Consider the following 18,604-nt stretch of genomic DNA (forward strand, 5'->3'; position numbering starts at 1 on the left):
AAGGTCAAAGGTCAGCTTGACTGTGACATCATCATGTTTTAACGTCATATCTCAGGAACAGAAGGGGAGACATTTGGTCAGATACTGAATTGGTGACTCTAATCTTGAAACTGTGCTGACTGTATAGATCTTCTGTGTGTGAAGCATCCATGTTCTCACTGACATGGATGCAAACTCGGGGTGGCCCGATCCGACCAGCGGTAATTGTAGTACCAAAATGACCTTGATTTATGGTTTGGAGCGATGTATCACAGAAAGGTATAACTGAAAGGTAATCCCCCCCCGGGGACCAATAAAGGTATTCTGATCACAGTCTGCATGTCTTTAGAGGACGAACGCAGTATTTAGAGCTCAGCTGAGTGAAGTTGACTCAGCGCTCTCTCCTGTCATGAGACACTGTGGGGACGTCCACTCATTTCATTCTTCTTCTTTTGAGACCAAAAATGTCTTTAAGATTCAAAGCACCACCCTCGGGAGAATCTTCAGCTCCACTGCTGCTGAGACGTTCAGAGCAGATAAATCATCAGGATGTTATCAGCCTGTAATAAACCTGCAGCGTCTGGTAGCTGAATATTTAACATGAGCGTGACACGTGGAGACGGATGAGTGTGTCAGTCTGATGGGCTGTTTGCTGTGTTTGGGCTCGTGAGATGCCACCATGTCAACAAGTGGCATAAATCACCAACGCAACAAGTCATCACGTCTGTTAGCGAGCTGGGAGCGTCTCGGTGCTGTCAAATCAAGACTGCTGTAAACTCTTCCGATGGCTTCATCACCTCCACACGTTACCACACCTCCAGATTTCCTGTAGAGCCCGCCAGCTGCGGTGTTGTTCAGCTAACACCCACGTTGGATGTAAAGTCTTTTAACAGTCATGTGATGTCAGCATCAAGTAGTGTTTGGCCGGCGGGTACGAGCTGACGTCTGTCACATCCTGACAGCTGCTGTGTATGACAGCATGCCGGGTCACAAACCTGCAGACGGGACCAGAGTGATGACGGCATCTAAACATATTTAATCTGAAAACATCACTCATATTTGTCGACAAGATTTGGTCCTGAACGCCCGGCGGCCCTCCAGCTGTTTGGTTTAAAAAACAAGAACAGCACAGACTCGACGAACGAAGGAATATATGTTTCTCTAAGTTGAACACGAGACTTTAAACAGCTTTACAGTCCAAAGGACATTCTTACAACATAAAAACTCCCTGTGTTGTATTCAGAATAAGTTTTCAGCCTCATTTAAAATGTGATGTAAAACACAGCAGTGAAGTTTTATTGACGCAGTCCCTCCAGGATTTTGTGTTTTTTGGGGGGGATTGTTACAGCTTAAAATATCTGATTTTAAAGCAGCTTTCCCAAAAACTTGTGATGCATGTAGCAACAGTTCTAGGGTTTATATTTTTTTATGAAATTGAAATTACAATTTTCTAGTAGTAGGGTTTTTTTGTAGATAATTAATTAAAAATCAAAGGCAACATGTTCAGTGACAATAAAACCGCACTGTTGTGAGAGATTGCAATTCATCACATATGTAAAAGATATAAAACATCAAAGTCTTGACTATTAAACCTCGTAACACACCGACCTCCAGTGATTTTATTTTTTCTTAAATATCATACATGATGGATGTCAGAGGTCAGATCTGATGGAGCTGACAAAAAGTTCTGTCTCACTATATATTGACCAAAACTCTGTGTGTGTGTGTGTGTGTGTGTGTGTGTGTGTGTGTGTGTGTGTGTGTTTTCCAGGTTTCTCTCCTCACTGACTTGGTCAATCCATGTGAAATTTGGCACAGTGGTAGAGGGTCATGGGAGGATGCCAATGAAGCAATATTACATCAACTGGCCAAAGGGGGGCGCTATAGCAACCCATTGAAATGTCAAACTTTGAATGGGCATATCTCATGCCCCGTATGTGGTAGAGACATGAAACTTTGCACAGAGATGCCTCTCCTCATGAGGAACACATTTGCCTCAAGAACCCATAACTTCCGCTTATATAGATTTTCCACCATTTTGAATTTTTTGAAAAACACTTCAAATGGATCTCTTCCTAGGAAGTTTGAGCGATCTGCATGAAACTGGGTGAACATAATCTAGGAGCAATATCTAAAGTTCCTCTTGGCAAAAGTTGGAAAACTTCCTAAAACTGAGCTTCTATAAGGCAATGAATATTGGAGGGCGTGGCTCATCACATAAAGGTGTATAACATCTCAAGGGTTTCACCCATCACCACGCAACTTTGTAGGCATATGACCACACATAATCTGAGGGGACCCTCCATTATTGACCCCATCAAACAAAATGGGGGCGCTAGAGAGCTCATTTCTTATCTAGGCCTAACCGCCATATGGATTTTTACTAAACTTGGTAGATATGTAGAACAGGACGCCTCAAGGTGACTGGAGAAATTTAACTCTAATTGGCAACTGGGTGGCGCTATAACAACAGAAAAATGCTTCAAAATGGCTAAAATGCGACCGATCGCTGTGGCTCCCCCTGTGGACCAATGTTGGTGTTGTTTCTAATGTTTGGTATGACTAAGTCATGGTATGGTATGCTGTACATAATCACAGAAACTGTCAGTGTGTCATTCTGTCAGTCAGTCATTCTGTCTGTCCCACGTTTTTCTACTCACTGACGTGGTCAATCTATGTGAAACTGCACATAGGCATTGAGGACTGGCATAGGTAGAAGGTGACACAGCTACCAATGGCTATGGACTAGTATGTATTAATTTAACAGCAGTCGTAGTGAGGAGACATTTAATTTTCAAAGTTGCTCTTAAGTCTTAATGGAGTTCTCTTAATGCTCATCAAACCATAATTCTTATTTGGTTTGGATTTAGAAGGTCTACAGAGTCGACCTGTTATGGTTGAGACACATCTGACAGAAATAAAAACGTTTACCAGTGCTTGAGCAGCATTCACACCTTTTTGGAAACCAGGAAGTGAGACAGGAGTCCTTGTGATGAGGCTAACCCCTTTGAAAGTCTCTGTGTGTTCAGCTCTCAGTTTGTCTGTAGCTTCTAACTGAAGCTGTGTGGTTTGAAGTTTAGTTTCTTCCTGCGTCCTGTTCGTACTTTAGATATTTGCTTTATTTTACTGTTTCCTCTTCACCATCAGCCGCATTAGAAGAAGTTGCTGCTCAAAAACATTTCCTTATTTTGCTGCTTTACAAAGTTTTTACATAACAAAATAATGTGGGACTTTTATTGTGAAGAATCTACAGGAAATGAAATGTGTTGTGTTGAATGAGTGGAACTTTGTTCTAATTGAACAAAGTTCCACTCATTCAACACAAGTCAAGTCTAATGATGCAGCAGGGAGGAAGAGTGAAATCAGAAAGCACATGACTGTCGGTCAGGGGTTAAACATGATTATAGCAGCACATTTTTAAACCAGTGTTCTCAGTACGGACTGTTAGTTTTAGATTTTGAAGGCTTTAAACACATTTTATAATAGTTAGACGTTGTGAATTCTCGTCTGGGTCGAGGCTGTTTCCTGACACAGGGCAAGTTTAGACATAAAAATAAATTAAAGCAGATCATAATATTTTACATATCATATATATATTTCAAATCTTTTAAAAGTAATGTTTCACCCCAGAAATGAAATTAGTGTGTTAAGTTTAAATTTAATGGGTTTTTTTGGTCAGACATGATTTGTCACAGTTGTAGAGGAGAAGACGTATAACGTGGCATCAAATAGAAACACTTGTGCAAAGTACAAATACCTCAAAACTGTGCTCAAGTATAGCACTTAGGTTAAGGTGTTAAACCAGACGTTGATCTCTCTCTGAACTAAACTGAACAACAGTTTACTAACGCTGCAGTCACCAGCAGCTGATACTGTGTTTTTGTCACAGTTTATTCATGTATTAATCAAAAACAAATCAAATACGTCCTCAGTGAATATTTTACATTTTCTAGAATTTGCCAGATAAATCATTAAAGAGCATTTCTTCATTTTGTTGCTTTATTAAAATAATCTGACGTCACATTTCTTTCAAAACATGTTGTGAATGTGTTGTATGAAGGCGTCATCTCTGAGAGCCAGCACTCTTTGTATGATCAGGGTTTATTGTTGATATTTTGAAGCTGGGTGCTGTCTGTTCTCTCCCCATCAGTTTCTTTCTTTAACCTTTAGCCTTCGTGTCGAGTGGGTCGAGTTCACACTGCAGGTTAATGACGTGTCGTCGAGTCAGTCCGTTGAACTCTGAGCAGCATCAGGAGAGCTGATGTGGTTTCCCTCCTTCAGCGTTGGATCTCTCCCAGAGTTCACACACCGTTTCCTCCTGTTGTGACGACGTCGTGGTTTTTCTGCTCTGATTGAACGCGGTTGGCGTGTCGGGGCAGGAGGACACCGCTGCTCCTGCTCTGTTCAGCCAGGTGACAAAATCTCGTTAAAGCCGTGTCCACGGGCTGCCGCTGAATGATTTATCTCTGGATAAAGGTCGTCACGGCAATGAGCAATGGGATGTCGACGGGGGCAGAAGCCTCAGAGCGCATCGCCATGGAAACAGAAGCAATTAACCATCGCCCTGCCAGCCCGGTCCGTCCCTCTGCACCTCTGACTCACCATGTGATGATACTGATGGAGTTTTATTGGTCTCCAAATCAATCAGAAAACCATGGTGTAGGAAAGAAGCAGCTTCAGAGGACGAGTCTGTAAAAGTGTTCAAGAGTGTCTGAATCACACTGACAGCTGGAATACAACTTTTAGATAAAGTTTAAAAGTTCAGGTCAGAAGTGAAATTTAGGCATTGTTTCTGCAAACCACCAATACGTATGATATCATTGTCTCCAGAGTGACGTAGTATATGAGCTGCCTTTGTCATCAGGAGGTGGAGGGAGTGGTGGATGGCGTGGCACCTCAGAGACTCGCCTACTGAGCTGCAGATTGTTGTTTCTTTAGTGAGTCATTACTGTTTTCCCAGTAGCGATTGTTCCTCCAAAACCATTTATTTTAAGCCCAAACATGATCTGTTCCTCACCATAACCAATCATAGGCACAGATGTGCTGCGAATCATCCGATCTGATGTGACGTCATCATCAGGTGAGGTCATAGTGCGAGGGTCCGGGTCAGCTAGACTCAGGGGAGAGGTTTGCTGTATCACTTAGTATCATAGAGAGAGATAGGGGGAGGAGCTCGGACATCCGGAGGGAGCTCGGAGTAGAGCCGCTGCTCCTTCGCATCGAAAGGGGTCAGTTGAGGTGGTTCGGGCATCTGATCAGGATCCTCCTGGGCGCCTCCTGTTAGAGGTGTTTCAGGCATGTCCAGCTGGTAGGAGGCCCCGGGGCAGACCCAGAACACGCTGGAGGGATTACATATCTGATCTGGTCTGGGAACACCTCGGGGTCCTCCAGGAGGAGCTGGAAAGTGTTGCTGGGGAGAGGGACGTCTGGAGTGCTTTGCTTGGCCTGCTGCCCCGAGAGCTGGCCCCGGATAAGTGGATGAAGATGGATGGATGGATGGAGAGGCTGATTAGAAAGACCAGAAATTTGTCAGGACAGTTTTGGAGCTGCTGTTTTGATCCATAAAATTCCTGGGACACAAGAGACGTCCACCGCTGGGGGGAGGACGTATCCATCAGCTGAAGTTTTATAGCAGCTAATGATGGAGTGGATGATGAGCAAAAGCTGGATGTCCAACACCAATTAAAAATAAAATATTAGAAATTTTAGCACCTGCTGTCCAGAGACAAATTGTACCTGAGGTGAACGAATGCACATTCTTTGGACTAATGTTGAGTTTGAGAGTTGAGAGTTTAAACGCTAGAATATTTTGTGGGGACTTGCTTCATACATGTGAATTACTCGCATCATACACGTGTGAAATCGCTGAATCAATGAATGAACTTCCACCAGTCAGTTACTGATGTTCAGATTTTTCAACTCTAAGTCGCACTGCTGAATTCATGTATTTTGCGTCATTCGTGTTGCGTCCATCGCGCTGCCTGACAGGAATTTGCAGGTCTTTACATTGAATTTACATGAAATTCACAGAACAGCTGATGGAACCGCCGATGTAAGTAAATCTGAGCGTTGTTCCTGTGACTCCGGTGTGACCATGTGCACATACGTAGTCATACATGTACATATACTGTGCAGCACCCCTGAACGAGAACATGCTCTCACGTGCATGTAATCAAATGTTTTTTAGTAAATGTATCTGCACTTGTATCGCACCTTTCTAGTCTTCTTAGCACTCAAAGTGCTTTCTACACTCCGAGTCACATTCACCCATTCACACACACCCACACACATTCACACACTGGTGGCCGAGGCTACCATACGAAGTGCCACCTGTTTTTACAACACTCAGACAGCCATCAGAAGCAGTTCGAGGTTCAGTATCTTGCTCAAGGATAATGCGTCAGGAGCCGGGGATTGAACCGTCGATCTTTCAGTTCGTGGACGACCTGCTCCGTCCTCTGAGTCACAGCCGCCTAAACATAAGGACACATTAACCACAGCTGAAATTAAAGTTTCTATAAGGTACAAATATAATCATAGACCGCGGAACCGGGGGGGTCAGGGGGGCCATGGCCCGGGTAACTTTTGTACTCTGACATAGAGGGCTACACTGGGACCCGGCGGGACCCAACGCAAATAGTAATAGTCATTTTGATCCACACTCCACCAGCTGGTGGCGGTAATGGGCCAATTTGCTGTTTGCCAACCGCCATTAAACAGTAGAAGAAGAAGAAAATAAGAAGAAGAAGGTGTAGCCTAGCGACGGGATGTCAGCACAGGAACTTGGTGCACATGCATGAGCGTTTCCACTCCATATTTATTCAGAAATGGAGGAATATGCCCTGAACCAGCTTTCATACCAATTTGCCGCTTGCTCCACCTGTCTGTCTGTCTGTCTGTCTGTCAGCTCCATCTGTCATGAGACAAACATGAAAGAAGACGTGCAGTTTATTGTGTTTCACCGGCGACGAGCTCTCATTACGAGCGACTATTACGCATGTCTGCGCGCTCTTTATAACTCACTGTGTGAACCTATGTTGCATAATAAAGATTTGCCCCCTCGTAATTTTTAACCGCTCCCTCAGTAACTTCATCCTGGCGCTGGGCCTGCCTTAACCTCAGTCACTGCGTGATTATATAAAGGTAGAAAAATAGCCTAAATAAAATACAGAGGAGGAGAATAGAATATGAAACAGCCTTTATTTCATTAAAAACTAAATGAAAACAACGAAATAGGAGCGCTATTCCTGACCAGTGCGTCAAAAGACATGCAGGCCAGGGGAACGAAACAAACAGCCCCATGAATCTCTTTATTAATAGCCTATAAAATGACGTGTTTCCTCCTGCGGGACGGGAGAAGACACAAAATCAATGCATCTCTATTATTGTGTGGGCATAAATTCTCAGAGTTTTGCGGGTGCGGGCGGGTGTGGACATACACATTGCGGGAGCAGGCGGGAGTGTAAGGCTAGGGCCACACCGCCCGCGGAAGCGCCGCAAATAGCCTCGAAGCGCCAAGAAGAGAAGGCAGTTTCCTTTCGGCGCCCATGTTAACCGACTGTGTCGTCCACACTGGCCGCGCCGCGCCAGGAAGCCCCGCGGCAGGCTCACGATTTGCAGCGATCAGTTCGGCGTCTGGTCTATTTTCTGCGTGAGCCGCGAGCGAATCTGACAAGCCAGGCAGTGAAAAACAAGAGCTGGGAGCAGAATCGCTTGTCGACGGCGTGGAGAAATGCGCGTCTGATGTGAACGGAGGTGCTCCGGCGCATGCGAGAATTTCGGTGCGCTGTGCTTCCGCGGGCAGTGTGGCCCTGGCCTAATACACACGTTGCGGTTGCGGGCGGTAATGGTCAGAAATTCAGCGGAGCGGGCAGGAGCGTGATGAAGAAAACAGTCCCGCGCAGGGCTCTACTCTGACAAACTATTTTATATGAATAAAAACCTAAGTTGTAGCCTACCTGTGTTTTACAAGCCAAGTCACCACACACCTTCACTCACTCTCACCAACTGTTGCCGATAAAAAAAACTCCCACTGACTGCTGCATATTGATTTGATATTAGTGTGCCTATCAAGTGCATTGTTTATCAATACGTCATGCATGAGCGTCGCGAGCTAACAGCGGGCACCTGCGCTGGCTGCATCTGGGAAAATGAAGAGACAGAAGTCGATATCTGATTTTCTTCAAGTAAACAGAAAAAACAAAATGATCAAATGACTCCAGCTTCCACTGTGGCCTCATCTGTGCCTTTATGTATAAATAGGCTTGGCCTGTTGGCCTGAATAAAAAAAGTGCTCCGCAACGTCAGTAATATTGTCTGTTTCAATGCATATGCCCCCCCACCCCCTCCGCGTGACTTGAAATTATGGCCCCCCCTTGTTCAGATGCGTTCCGCGGTCCATGAATATAATGTTGCATGGTTTGCAGAAACAAACAATGGCAACATTTTTTCCAGCAAATGGGAGCTTCAGCAAATTTAAAAATCAGTCTCACACTTGATGAGAATGTGGGCCTGTTTCTGTAAATGTAATTAGTCACTGCATGTTAAAATGTCTCCGTACCTGCCGGTGGACAGAGGGGACGCCGGGCTCTGACGCTGAGCTGAACGAGCTGTCAGGAGGTAGAACGCAGCCGATCAGACACAGAATACACACACAGTAATTACACACGATACATAACAAACATCGTGCACACGTCCACAGCAGTCATGTTACACACACACATTCAACATCATCATCATCATCATTCATCATTAGAAATGTTAATTAAATGTTGTTGCTTCCAGCAGAGCTCAGGTCTCTGCTGGGGGAGCTAAACGACCCCCCCACAGCTCCCCTGTAATTCAGACTCTGGTTTAATAATCTGATTAAAGAGGAACCTTGTCTCGCTCACCAGACTTTTCTCAAGAAAAGAAAGGTCTGGCTGGGCCGACTCTCACTTTAAGATTGGAGAAAAAACATGCCCCGGCTTTTTTTATTTCTTTCAACCAATCACAATCATTCTGGGCGGTGCCACAACAACGGTGTGCTTGCAAAAATATTGCCGGGGGGAAACAGGTTTTGGTGTAACACGCCCACAAAAATATCGCCTACAGGACGCGAACCATGGCAGAAAAATGGCTACATCACCGCAAGATCAAACACCGCAAAAGTTAGTAAAGGACGTGCTGAAAACTGCATTTCAATTTCACTAATCAGCCTGAAACAAAGCTGCATTTATTCACAGCTTCAGACGGCAAACAACTTATTAAACAGGACAAATACTACAGTGTAATACTGCAGCACAAATCCTATTCTACAAAACAACAAAAAGAGATTTACTAAACTTAAGACTCTGGGATAAAATAAAACATCGCAAAAGCAAAAGCAAAAAAAAAGCAATACATCAATGAAAAAATTCCCAGGAAGTTTTTTATTAGCCACAGAAAATACAGATAAAGCCAATAACTCATAAATGTGATTAAAATAAATCAAAACATTCGTATAACAATGTATTTAGTTGTGTGAGAGCAGGAAGAGGAGGGAGCGCTGATTCCAGGACGACCAGCAGCACTTTGAACTTTGTTTCCTGCTTTCAAATGAAGCCTCAGTTCAGTTTCCCCCCTTGTGCATTTATTGATTTTAAATTGAGGGTAAAAAAAAAAAACTGTCAAGCTCAAAAATGTAATTAAATTATTGTTAAAGTCATCAGTTGAATATCAAATTTTCCTTTAAAACTGAAGATAAAATAAAAATACTTCTTAAATCATCATTTGTTGCTGCAGTTATTAATATGTCTGCCTTTACCTTATTTATTATATTATTTGACAAATGAGAAATCAGCACTTACAACATGTGATATTGAGACAAAGACAGAAAACATACGAAATATGACATGAAAACCACACAGGGTAAATGTAATATACATATAAAAAAAGGTAAAATTAAAGTAAATACGATGCAGAAAAATGTAGGTAATAAAATTAATTTTAAAAAATAGCGTAGCAATGATATTTAGTGGTCAAACAATTTTATTGAAGATGTTCTGATTTATTTTAATTCCATCCTACTCAAAAATGTCAAACCCGTTTTTGAACTTGTTAAAATAAGTTGTCAGCTGACTAAAACACGTTAATGAAACAAACTTCATTTGTTTCTGCTGACAAACTTGTGTATTTGAAGCGTTACCCACTGACCCCATGAATCATATTTTAGAGTGCACCTGAAGAAACTCAAACATTTACACAACAACTCAGGAGAAGATGTCAAAGTCCCGCCCACAATGTTTGACTGACAGCTGATCTCAGTGCAGTGAAGAAACGCCACAACAATCAGCTGTCAGCAACAAACATGGAGACTAAAGACAGAGTTTAACCCTTAAATGACTTCTGACTGTTTCAGTTCACACAACTCTGCAGTGGTTCCAAGATAAAGCCAAAGTCCAGCATAGAGAGGCTGAGTGAATGTGGTCTGGACTCTGTGGAGGAGAGTCATGGTTTCAGAGACGCTGTAGAAGGACAGAATACCTGCACTGTGATCCAGGTACACTCCTACTCTGGAGGACCGAGGACCTGAGACGGGAGTTTTGACTTTGTTGTGATAAAAGTAATAACTGCTTTTGTCACAATCTAACGACCAAGATTTGTTATTGAATCCAAATCTACATTCACCCCCCCCTGCTCTGCTGATATTCTTGTATGTGACTGCTACAGAAACTCCTATCCCTCTCCACTCCACCTCCCAGTAACAACGTCCAGTCAGACTCTCTCTACTCAGGACCTGAGGCCATACAGTGAATCTGTCTGGGTGTTTAGAATAAGACTGTTGTTCACTCATTACTGTCACTTTCCTGTTCCCCTCAGATAATAACAGCAGTGTGTGTGCTGTGTTTGGATCCAGTGTGATGTGACGTGAATATCTGAAGAACTCAGCTCTGGTCTTGGGCTCTGGTTGTGGCAGTAAAACATCCACTTCAGTCACTGTCAGTGAGACGTTTGTCCATGTGTCCCTCAGAGCGTCCTGTAGTTTATCTCTGACTCCTGACACAGCCGCTGTCACGTCCTCAAAGTAGCGGCGAGGATGGATGTTGATGCTGGATGAGTGTGTGGCTTCACTGAGTGCTGACAGTGAGGGGTAGTTGTGTAGAAACTGGGTGTGATCCTCTGTGTGTGAGAGCTGCTCCAGCTCAGCGTCTTTCCTCTTCAGCTCAGTGATCTCCTGCTCCAGCTTCTCCTGAAGCTCTTTGACTCGACTCACTTCAGTTTCCTGCTGCCATCTGAGCTGCTGCTTCACATCAGAGCGTCTTTTCTCCATGAGACGGATCAGCTCAGTGAAGATCTTCTCACTGTGCTCCACTGCTTTATCAGCAGAGCGACTGATAGCCTCCACCTCCTGTTGGAGCAGCTTCACATCTTTCTCTGTGTCCTGGATTCTCTGCTGGATGTTTTGTCGACTCCTCCAGCTCTCTCTGCCTCTCAGTCCTTTCTGCTGCAGCTGACACTGTGTCGTGGCCTTTATGTTCATCCACAGAGCAGAGATAACAGATACACTGCTGATCAGTGCGGCAGAACATCTTCATCACCTCATCATGACGAGCAGATGTTCTCCTGCAGCTTCTTGGAGGGCTCCACCAGCTTGTGTTTCTGTAATGGAGCCGAGTCACGATGAGGCTGGAGGTGTTTCTCACAGTAAGAGGCCACACACTGCAGACAGGACTTGAAGGCTTTCCGTTTCCTCCCAGTGCAGACATCACAGGCCACATCTTCAGCTCCAGCATAGCAGTGATCAGCAGGAGCAGCTTGGAGTCCAGTCTTCTTCAGTTTCTCCACTAAATCTGCTAACATGGTGCTTTTCATCAGGACAGGCCTCGGTGTGAAGCTCTGCCTACACTGAGGGCAGCTGTAGATTCTCTTCTCATCCTCTCCATCCCAGAAGCTTTGAATACAGTTGATGCAGTAGCTGTGTCCACAGGGAAGAGTCCCCGGATCCTTCAGTAGATCCAGACAGATGGAACAAGAGAAGGTTTCTCGGTCCAGCTCAACTCCTCGCTGCGCCATTTCACCTCTCTGAGACGACGACTGTCACATAGTTTGATTCTGTCTGATCAAAAACAAATGTGTTGACAGGGTGGAGCTGGCTTCAGGGGGAGGGAGGACAGTGAAGGCTTTTCAGGCTTAACTGCATTCCACAAAGAGGCAGGGTGTGTTATCTGTCATTTACAAGGTGCAGCCAGAACTGTGACACTCAGCTCACAACAGTTAGACATTTAATGTTCTTCAGACTTTTCACATTTTACAGTAAAGTTAATGGAGTTGTTGGAACTCAGGGTTCAAAATATCAAAATGTGTGTCAGAAATAATTAATGACTATTAAAAATGATGATTAATTATTTTAAAAATATAATTTAATTGACATGAAATCAAGTTGTGAGGCTCCATTCTGGAAAAGGGAAAATGACAGAGTTAATTCCATCAGTCTCTGTTAATAATTCAGTGATAACTATAAGCACAATGAGCACATCAATAGTAAAGGTAGAAGGATTTTGGAGTTCTTGACACAGTAGTTGGTGGATTCATTCACTTGTGTTTAACATTAAACACAAGGTTTGATTCCAGAGGTAATCATTCACAGAAAAGCCAGCAAAACAAAACACACAATATATCCTCACTAGTGACAAAGACACAAAGACAAAATGGCTGACAGCGTAGAGAACTACAAATGGGTTGGCCAAATCAAAGATGGCCTCAGACCAGGGGAGGTTCTGCCTGAGCACACAGGAACAATGGAAACCTGTGAAGCGGGAACATTGAAGTCCTCCACGATCTGCTCCGGGTTCAACTCTGCTGCTGCTCAAACTTTTCCAACATGATGAGCTGAATGAGGCTCTGCAGGCACATCAGGGATTGTTGTCACCATAGGCGCCGCTTCCCTGGGTGCTTCAGGCCCCAAGCACCCGCAGAGAAGGCCAAGCACCCACGTTCACCAGCGTACCGTCATGGCCACATGAAGGCTTTGTTCTGCTTTGTCCCACCCAGAGCTGTAGAACAGTCAGGGTCACCGTTCACTCCAATGGACTTTTTTTTTTGTTGTGGTTGTTTTTTAAACAGCAGTGGCGGATCATGGAGCCTCTCAGTAGTTCCTGGAAGTCAGCAGCACATGCTAGCTGTATATGACAGCATGCCGGGTCACAAACCTGCAGATGGGACCAGAGCGATGACGGCATCTAAACATATTTAATCTGAAAACATCACTCATATTTGTCGACAAGATTTGGTCCTGAACGCCCGGCGGCCCTCCAGCTGTTTGGTTTAAAAAACAAGAACAGCACAGACTCGACGAGCGAAGGAATATATGTTGAATATATGACACTATTCCACATCTAACATGAAGCTACAGACATACAATTACTTTTCATAAAAAAACGACACAGCTAGCGAGGATGAATATACGATCAGTTTAGAAGAAACATTACATGTGCACAACAAAGCCTCTTTTAAAGCACATTCTCAATAACATGATGAGATGAACACAGTTGAGAGCCTTAACATAAAACCAGAAAACATCAAGTTAGCATACCTGCACAATGAGCTAAGCTAAGCTAACTCTTGTGCCGAAGAAGTGAAATTTGTGATATTGGGCTTCATGAATAAAATTGATTGATTGATTGATAACACATGTGTCAGCAGCACTTTATAAACAGTAACAATGACATCACATGTCAGTAACAATCATTTAGCGTCCCTGTTATGTGGAGGCTGATCTCCTCTGCTCGGAGGGTAAGGAGCTCCTGCACCTCATCGTTTGAGTTAGCTGCTAACTGCTAACAGCTGCTTTTAAAATCTCCACACACACCATTAAAACGTTACCCGCGTCCCTTCCATGGTTCCTTTTTACCAACATTGTTTGGGAACTGTTCCGTAATTGTACCTTTGACAAAGAACAGTGAAGCAACGTAACAGCGTGATATTCCAACTTTAAACAGGCAGTGTGAAAGGAGCTTGAAGGAGAGCACCACCTAAATTAATTAGTCAATCCAATATGTCATTTCCATGGCCGAGGAACATGAACTACTCTCTCTCTAAGCCAGAAACCAGAGGGGGAAGTCTGAAACTTGTGATGTCATAAAGTCTGGAGCTGCTCCGTGACACTCAGTGCGTTTCCATGATGTCAGAGAAAATGATGTTATTGTGTCAGACTTTTAAAATCCCTATGTACAATTGTACAGAGCTGTAAAGTTGTCCACCATGGTAGCAGTTAGCTGCTAGCTAACCATAGCTAACTTGTTTGTCCATTGTTTGGTCTGTGACGTAATAGGTCAACAGGAAAAAGGTCCAATACTAACAAGCTGAAAGGGGGCATATCTCCACCTATCGTAGAGGAGTCGCACATACTTGGCTCAATAAATGGATTCCCCTCCCGTGCTTGTATACTGGGACAAGGACAGTAGGCCAGTTATTTTACTGCATCAGTAACACCTCCTTTACACCTGGCATTATCATGCGTTTTTGTGATCAGATTGGAATGGGATTGCTCTTGACCATGTGAAAGTACAGGTGTAAATACACTCGAAATGCATTGAGCATGGATTGTTATCCGATCTGCTAAACCACCTCTGAAGGTGGTCAGGGACGCATTGTGACCACATCGTGACCACAGTGTAAATGCAGATGCGTCTCCAATCCACATGCAACAACTCTGTGGGTGAGTAAGCGAGGGGCGCCAGCTGGACACAGGAAGAAGGAAGAAGACGACAACAGAGCACAGCTAAAGCAAAAGCGGTGGCTAAACACATCTGTCTCCTCTGCTTTTGTCGGTATTCCACTTGTTGAAGACGGTTTCTTCCCCTGCTTCGAAAAACAAGAAGTCAATACAACAACACGACTTCACGGGCGGCTAACATCTTGTTGTTGTTGTTGTTGTTATTGTGGCACACAGGATGTGACGTTGTAGTCTGCTGCTGGAAATGTTTGCAGAAGAAGAAGAGGAGGATGTGATGTCAGTGGGACGGAGCGTGATCGGATGGTAAATGGATCTGGATGTGGATACCAGATATTAATACCAGGTGTAAATGTATGTGGTCACAAAATCTGATCACTAAAAACGCATGTTAATACAAGGTGTAAAGGGGCTATTAGAGACGTGATAAGATATATATGAAATGTGCAGATTCAACATTACGTATGATACCAACGTTTCCTCCTGACTGAGCTGCTGAAAGATGACGAGAAAATTCATCAGGGTGTTTTGGTAACGACGTCTCTCAGCTGAATGTGAATGTTAAACTCATTAAGCGGCTCAGGTGCATGATTTGATTGGCTGACAGTGTCTGTCTCGCATGACCAGAGCAGGAAGTAACAGATTGACCCATAAATCCTGTTTCCTGTCGCCGTCACCTTCACCAAGGAGACATTAACAGTGGTTGGGGACGGGTCAGTGATGGTGATGGAGGACGGGGTGGAGATTGGAGCGCAGATGTAGAGATGTCATGATGTCACGGTGTAGTTCGGTCTGAGTCATTAATCAAAGGGTCAGTCCGCTGATTTTACACATGAAGGTCTTTTTACTCATCAGTTCGTCCTCCTCCGTCTGTGAAAGCAGGGGTGGAGTTTGGAAGGCGTGGCTGATTAAACAGGCAGTGAGGCTTCAATAAAATACACTGTCCAGTTGCATCATGGGAAACGTAGGATCCAGTGTTTTTGAATATCTCTGCCTCTGCTGCTTTTTAGGCTTTAAAAGAGTCTAACAGGAAAAACACCACAACCTTCAGACACTCCAACAAACTTCAGGTCTGATGTATCTGTAGAGGAAACACTGGTGTAAATGTAAACACATGTTGTTGTTTGTTGGTCTGAACAAACAGCTGATGTTGTTTCTGTCTCAGCTGTGAAGTGATTTCTCTTTGTAGAGCGAGTTCAGCCCACTCCTCTCATTTCAATGCATTTATCAGAGATGAAAGACAGCTGAGAAAACAGTTGGACGTAAAGAGGCTTTTATTTTGACATGTTTTCAGCAGACCAGACTTAAAGTCGGCGAATAAGCTGCTTTTGTCTGCGTCTCTTGGTGAACTCTCTTCTCTCTACAAACAGACTCTTTAATGTGTGTTTTATAACAGATAAAGTCAAGACGAGGAAATCATCAGCCAATCATTGATGCTTTCATCCAGGCAGTCTAATCAGACTGAGATATGATCTTTAACAGGACAATAGCTAATAATAAACCTCATGGTGCCTTTCGATGGAGAACAGCTGATAATGAGTCTCTTTGATGGAGTTCAGTTCATAATTTCCGTCCTGATCAGATGAAGAACAATCTGTGAGTGATGAGGAGGGAAACACATCTACCGTCACCTCCTTCTTTTATTAAAACACTCGACAGTTTTAAAGCTCTCGGGCTGCTCTGACGATGAATGAAATTAAAATGTTCGGTCTGAAGGCGTCAGCGTTTCTCTGTCTGTCATCAGGTTAAAGTGCTGACGTTTCCTTTAGTATTCGGTGACCCTGAATGCCTCCTAACAGCATCACTTCCTGTCTGCTGCCAGCTAACACAGAGCCTTCAGAGAAACGTCACTGTGTTGTCATACCTGTACTACCACACTGTTTAGTTTGCCCGAAAAGATTCAGTTTGTCCCAACATGCAGTAATCAGAGCTTTCCTGTCTGTTCTGACCCACAATCCTCTGAGCAGCAGAAAATACGTCACAACGGCCGAGCCGCAGACAGATGACAGCTTATTGACAGAAACCAATCACTCGATCACAGACGATCTATAATGTAGGCAGTTATAACTACATAAATCACAAAGTAACATCAGCAGAGCTTTGTAGTCCAGTCCAGAGGCCTGGACTGGACTACAAAGCAGGGTTTGGAGTTAGCGAGGTAACTTCAGGGTTAACTCTGGGTTTTCAGTACTACGAAGCTGGTTCTCTTTTTACTGGGATAAATCACCATGGTAACTGATGCTGAACAGCTGACCTGCTCCGGAGCAGAGGCCTGAAGCCAGTTCAACTTACCCAGGATATCTTCTCGTTATCTGGTCTGACTAACCCGTCACATCGGCCGTCTGGATAACCGCTACTACAAAGCTGGTTACCAACTACTTCCGGGGCTGTTAATCACAAGTGACATCATCAGAACCATGAATGAAGTCAGCTGCTTCATACGAGATGAAATGAAACAGTCCAGAAAGTGTCTGTGACTGGAGGACAGTAAAATGTCAGTGGCGTGGGATGCAAACGGTACTCTTTAATCTTATTATGGAAAATGCAGAAACATTGAAAATAATATCCTAAAACTCACTGTCAGCCAAAACTCAAACACAGTGCAGGTATCACCAGGCTCTACACCAATCAGCCAAATCATGAAAAACACTGACAGATGACATGAACAGTACTGACCATCTCGTTACAATGCCATGCTCTGCTGGGAAACCTTTGGTCCTGGCATTCATGTGGACGCTACTGAAAGCACTTTACTCATCCAAACACGCTGCGGACCAGTAACACTCCTCGATGGCAGTACCTCAGCAGAACATGCACCATGTCTCTCCACAAACAATGCTCAGAATGACAAAGAGCGCAAGGTATCCACCTGGTCTCCAGATACATGCCAGTACCCCACCTCACACCTCACAGCTCACAGGTCTCAAAGGATCCACCGCCAACGCCCCAGTGCCAGACTCCAAAGCACACGGCAAGAGGTCCCGTGTCCATGCCTTGACATGTCAGAGCCAAGTCCAATCCAAAAAGGCCCCACAGTGGATCAGGGGTACCTCTGGGGTATGAGCTCGTCCCACGAGTACTCAATCAGATTGGGATCTGGGGAATTTGGAGGCCAGGTCGATGCGTTGAGCTCTCTGTCACGTTCTTCGGGCCACGCCTGACCAGTTTTTCAGTGAGGCATGGCACATTGCTCTGCCAGTGGTTTTAATGATTTGGCTGATCGGTGTATGTGACATTAGTATAGACTGTTTTACACTCTTTATTTGGGTGATGATGAAATTTCTCTAAATATGTCACATAAAAACCTTTAAAGTAACACCAGACTGTTTCTGCTGCTGAAGTAAAGAGTTATTATTATTATTATTATTGTTATTATTATTATTGCCTCTTATTTTCTAAAAATAAGAAGTTCCCAGGAAAGAACTGTATGTGATTTAAAATTAGACAGAAAATAGAAACAGTTGTTGACTTTAAATGTTTGATGGATTCCCTGAAAATACATGCACAGTTTAAACCCTAATAAATATTTCTGGATCGTGCATTTATTATGAAAAACTTAAAATATCAAACTGCATATCAGGTTCAAGTTTCCAAGGCACCACTGAAATCTTTCAAGACACTGTCAGTCTGAAAACAGTCCTTCCCAGGCTGTAGTTTTCATGCACATTATTTAAAAAATGTTTGTAGTAGACGGTTGTTCGATACGATGTTCAGCTGGAGAAAGGAAAGAGCTGCAGAAACTCAAACAGCATCGGATAAATCTGAGTCCCGCCCTCGCTGTTTGACTGACAGCTGATATCTGTGAAGTCCAGCAGCACTAATGATGGAGTCTCAATAAGAAAACAGAATGAGACTCTGAGACAAAACCTTCATCTCCGTCCTCTCTGATCTCCGTCCTGGAGCTCCACAGATGGCTCCATTTAGAGCCTTGAA

General features: G+C 43.9%; 1 protein-coding gene and 1 pseudogene across 3 annotated transcripts in view; one reads left to right on the forward strand and one right to left on the reverse strand.

Annotated features, from left to right (window-relative positions):
* patj (PATJ crumbs cell polarity complex component) overlaps positions 1 to 18,604 on the forward strand; it is a 202,933-nt gene that overhangs the window by 157,518 nt on the left and 26,811 nt on the right. The gene's annotated exons all lie outside the window — the stretch shown is intronic.
* Positions 9,382 to 12,014, reverse strand: LOC125895988 (E3 ubiquitin/ISG15 ligase TRIM25-like; annotated as a pseudogene).

The sequence above is a fragment of the Epinephelus fuscoguttatus genome, linkage group LG10 (assembly GCF_011397635.1).
Source record: "Epinephelus fuscoguttatus linkage group LG10, E.fuscoguttatus.final_Chr_v1".
NCBI lineage: Eukaryota > Metazoa > Chordata > Actinopteri > Perciformes > Serranidae > Epinephelus > Epinephelus fuscoguttatus.